The sequence below is a fragment of the Saccopteryx bilineata genome, chromosome 3 (assembly GCF_036850765.1).
Source record: "Saccopteryx bilineata isolate mSacBil1 chromosome 3, mSacBil1_pri_phased_curated, whole genome shotgun sequence".
In the NCBI taxonomy this organism is placed as follows: domain Eukaryota; kingdom Metazoa; phylum Chordata; class Mammalia; order Chiroptera; family Emballonuridae; genus Saccopteryx; species Saccopteryx bilineata.
This window is the reverse complement of record NC_089492.1, coordinates 115,365,301-115,370,563: the sequence shown is the minus strand read 5'-3', so window position 1 is coordinate 115,370,563 and position 5,263 is coordinate 115,365,301. Positions and strand designations below refer to the sequence as shown.

Genomic DNA, 5,263 nt, shown 5'->3' with positions numbered 1-5,263 from the left:
GTGGCGCAGTGGATAAAGCGTCGACCTGGAAATGCTGAGGTCGCCGGTTCGAAACCCTGGACTTGCTTGGTCAAGGCACATATGGGAGTTGATGCTTCTAGCTCCTCCTCCCCTTCTCTCTCTGTCTCTCCTTTCTCTCTCCCTGTCTCTCCCTCTCCTCTCTGAAAAAATGAATAAATAAAAAAAAAATGTTTAAAAAAAAAAAAAGTTCTGATTCCCTGAGGGCAAGTGGCCTTCTCTAAAGACAGCACAGAGGTAAACGCAGACCTTAAAAATCTAGCGCTCCGTGCTCGCTTCGGCAGCACGTATACTAAAATTGGAACGATACAGAGAAGATCAGCATGGCCCCTGCGCAAGGATGACTCGCAAATTCGTGAAGCATTCTATATTAAAAAAAAAAAAATCTAGCGCTCCTACCCAGTACATCATTTGATTTTCTATCAGAAAGCTTCTAGGGCAGCACGCCTCCTGCGGGGTAACCCTGTTCTAATCTAAAAAGCATGCATCCCGTTTCCCTTATCCCCTTCCCCCTCACAAAACATTCATTTCAGAATGTTGCCACCTAATTAACCAAGTGTAGTGGCTTCTAATGATTCTTCTTTGGTTTGATTTCTTATTCCCCACCCCCTACTCTTCCTAATCAAGGGTCTAAAACCAACATATCTATCTCTGGTCATCAAGTCTAGTAATCAAAGGAGTCACTAGTTCCCTGAGCTTCTGGTACCTCATCTGTTGAATGGGTGGATCTCCTTCCCAACCCCTTCCACCTCTGTGTGATTCCAAGGAGTTATGACACCCAGACAAATACTGAGCTTATGTGCATTGGGGTACTCTGGCTTATACGGTCATTTAGACGCTGTCTTGACTAATGGTAAAAGCCACAGGGCACGTCATCACCCAACGAACCTGCTATGTCAGTGCATAAGCCACATTCATCCCATATATTTTCATGATCACTGAGCTTTGGATGATCACTCCCAGGGAAAAAGAAGAGAGCAAGAGCACGTGAGACTGCCTTTTTATTTCTCCAGATTCCTCCTTTGCTCTCCCCTGGTTTTATTTCTATTCCAAACATGAAGAATACCATTTATTTGTATGTTTGGGGCAGATGGCTACTTTTTAAAATATAATGGCTGCTTTTCTAGAGGAAGGAGGATGGTCAAGAGGAAACGCAGTGGTGCTTTGCAGCCTTAAGATGCCCGTTTTTAAAGCTTTATTTGGAATGTGGCACATTATAATTGACAGACTTGACAAGCATTCTGGTTTCATGGGCTGCATGTCAGGATTCCTGCCCTATATTTCCATATCACCGAGCACTTCCAGTATGTCCTTGAACTAATTTAAAATCTCTCTGGGTTTCAGGTCCCCCATCTTCGTTGAAGTCCCCACATCATTTGCCACGCGCTTGCAGGATGTTCCTAAGCAGGCAGTAGGCTGCCCTTCTGCCTTGAGAGATTTCTTATCTCTTTATCCACAATGTTGGTATTTATTTGCTTATCGTTTAAAGAGAGCAACTCATTGCACTTCACATCCCCCCAAATAACATGTGAATTGCATCTATGCTGGGGAAACTGACAATGGTGGCTTTCAGTGCCATAAACTCAGGGCATCTAGATTTTATTTTGCCTTTCAACTTTCTGATTTTTGTATCACATAGGTAGGAAGACAGCTTACATTTTCTCAAGGCTTTGAGGTTCTCTCTTTTCCCCCAAATTCTGTGAGTTTTAAGCGTGTTTTAATTAATTATCTGAAGGGGTAGGGAGACTTAGAATATTTGATATTATCAGACTCCAATACTTTCACCTGATTTGTGGCACAAAGAATACCTTTAAGAATGATTGATACAGTTTAAAAAAACAGAAAAAATGTTCATGTACCACAGTAAGACAGAACAAAGAACTCATCTTATTGTAGGTATACAGAAGCAAAATGTAATGATAAAGATAATCAGATGGTGCTGCTTTTAAAAAATATAGCTACTTTTTTAAATGTCTGAATTCAATAGAGGTTGGATTCTCTTTTTTATTCGGGGCTTTGGAAAAGAAAAACTGGCATGTGTAATCTTGTCCACATTAATTTTACAGCCACGGTCAAAGAGCCCTACCAGACTGAAACTCGTGAAGAATTTGCTTTTTTTTTTTTTTTTATTTGGCTTGATCATAGAGGAATTAGCTCCCTTGGTGAACCAACGTGAAAAGAAGCTAGTTGGGGGAAATAAGCAATGTTCATAGCAAAGAGGAAGTTTGAGGCAAACATATGGTTGAAATGCTCTAGTCGATTTCAGATCAAGCTGAGAGAGTTGAGATCCGTTGGTTCAGGGATCCAGTTCACTGCACATTCCTACTGTGCCTGACTACTAATTGCATCCTATGTTTGTCAATCAAATATTTGCAATTAACAAAAATATTCCCTTAAGAGACATATAACAGAGCTGGCAAAGGACCGGGTGCTTTGCTAAGTAGAGCTAGCTGCACACAGAAAATGAAAAAAAAAATGGTATGAAAAATATTCTGCTGCTGATGCACCGCTAGACACTCCCAGTCCAAACATTAACAAGCAGAATAGGTGGCATGAGGGTTTGACAAAGGGATTTTGTTCAAAGAACAGAAACTTTGATCCTCGTGTCTCTGACCCCTCCTCCACCTCTGATTCTTCAATCTACAAGTACATAGAGTGGTTTAATTTAACTCCATGCATAATTTGCCTAAGGATAAAAGTTGATCTAGATTTTTTTTTCACTCCAATTTTACAAATGCTCTACTTTTTCACTTCCCCCTTCCTCCTCACACACAGATTTCAAGAGAGAAGGCTGGAAAGGAAGGTGACTGGAATATTAAGAACTGGGAGATATTCTGAGGAAACTCTAATTTGTAAATTGGTAGAAATGCCAGTAATTTGTTGGGCATTGAAGACCTTCTGTATTCAAGAGTGAAGCTTGGCAGCTGTGCACTGTTGTTTTATAAATCAATATTCCATCTGAAGGTGGTGTTTGAATGTTTGTGTCATTGGGGTTTGTCTCAAACATAGTTCTGTGATAAGAAACGTTCAAACAAAACAAACATAATCCCTTCCCGGTCTTTTAGGATAAAGTCCAAACATAATGCTACAACAGGAATATAGCATTCAGATCGACTATAGAACTTCTGTAATGACATAAAACCCCTCGACCACAGAAATGCTATTGAATTGAAGATGCTTTGCAATATTCCCCAAGACAGGACTGTGTGGCTGTCGATTAACAAAAGTCAAGAGGAGGTGAGACAATGCTCACCACTGCAAAAAGAGCTTCATGCATAATGAACAAGATACGCATGCCTATTTAGGAAATTAAGGTGAATCCAAGGTGACTTAGGGTCACGCTAGAAGTCACAACGGTCACTAACTGGAAAAGTGAGCATTAAAAATTAGTCATTGGGTTTAAATAAATTCATCTCAATCATTATTAGATACCATATAGGCTTAATCAAAAATAATTGCTTGAGTGAATTTTTCGGTGCTATCTGGTTATTATCTGTCTCTGAGCTCCTGCGATTCTGGGCTGTGATTCTAGTTGCTATGTGAGAAAGGAGAGTTGACGCTGAGCTGCTTTCTGAATGTTATCAATTCTCCACCATTTAGATATAGATCACTTGCACAGTTATCACCAGAGTGAGCCACAAAGAATAAGAGTGTCTTAGTACAAATACATTAATTTGTTTTCATAGGTAAAACCTGATACATGATCAGTAGGGAAAAAAAGTAGTGCTATTGTTATTCTCATGTTGCTTTCCCAGAGAACTATCACTCCCATAAAAAATTACGAAGAAAACAGGCCATACCAGGGGTTCTAAAAATTCAGATTTAAGCTTATCGATGAGGCTAACTGCCACCACTGCTCTGCTCCAGTGGTTTCCAAACATTTTTTATCATCTCTTCATCAGTAAAATATTTTTGAGGACATGCTTTCAATATATGTACACTTATATTAATAAATTAGATGCATTATAAAGGATTAGCAAAACAGAAAAATTTAAAGCAGAGGATAAACAGTAATTAGAAATCAATGCTATCCTCCTGAACTCAATCTTCTATGTACCCTCAGCTCAGCACTCTTCATTCTCAACAGGAAAGGCAGATGAACTCAGCAGGGACCCTGTTTTTCCTGAGTGGTCTGGGTCTTGGTTGAACTGGAACAGAGGAGCAAGTGGAAAATCCTTGCTTGCCATCATTGAACACCAGTCCTAAACTGAGGATTAACTGGGAAAATGCTGGTGCTCAGATGTACAAAACTGCATAGAGAACACTGTTGGTTCCTTTTAATTCCATTTGCATAGAAGCATAGAAACTCAGCCCACTAATAAACAAATGAAATCTAAAAACTTCTCTCAAACAATTCTTTTTTGATTAAGCTCAAGTGCTATCCAGTAATGACTGAGATAGATTTAAAAACAAAACAAAAACAAAATGACTAATTTCCAGATGAGTGTGCGTGTGTGTGTGTGTGTGTGTGTGTGTGTGTGTGTGTGTGTGTAAAATCCCAGAAGAATCTTACTGGAGGGAAAGAAAGAAAAACGTACTTGGCTTTGACAGACAGATAATTCTGGCCCTGCCATTTGCAAGTTGAGCGACTTTGAGGCACAAGTTTGAGTGAATCAAGTAGAGCTTACCTAGCCCCTCTTCTCACCTGCTTTGCTGTAGAATATGGATAATAAAGATTATTTTGCAGAGTCATTTGAACATTAGCAATAATTTATATAAAGTGACTCACACAGTGTTTTGTAGTAGCTGCTCAGTAAATAGTGGCCACTCTGTTCCATAGTGAAAGTCACAATAAATCTTCAGCTTTGCCAAGAATATCCATTCTGTTTTCAAGTAGATCAAATAATAATTTTGGCAATTATGAGAACATTTTTCTTTTAGAATTTAAAGTCTTTTCACTTCCATTATCATATTTAATCCTCACAATGAACTTAAAAAGAGAGATAGAACAATAGGAGTATCCTATTTTAGAGACACAGAAAGCTTACTAAATCGTGGTCATATAGTGGTGGAGTTGACCTTGAACTCAGGAATCCTGATGAAGAAAAAAGGAAGCAGACATATTTGGTACATATCATTTTCATTAAAAAACTCAACCAGATAGACTGTGTGTGTGTGTGTGTGTGTGGTTTTTTTAATTTTTTTTTATTTATTTATTCATTTTTAGAGAGGAAGAGAGAGGATAGAGAGACAGAGAGAGAGAGAAGGGGGGAGGAGCTGGAAGCATCAACTCCCATATGTGCCT

The 5,263-nt window shown here is 39.0% G+C and overlaps 1 non-coding gene across 1 annotated transcript; it reads left to right on the top strand.

The window, feature by feature from the left end:
* The first annotated feature begins 286 nt into the window (after window positions 1-286).
* LOC136332664 (U6 spliceosomal RNA) lies at window positions 287-393 on the top strand. Its single transcript, XR_010730830.1, has one exon. It is a non-coding gene; the product is annotated as a U6 spliceosomal RNA (small nuclear RNA).
* Window positions 394-5,263: the final 4,870 nt, after the last annotated feature.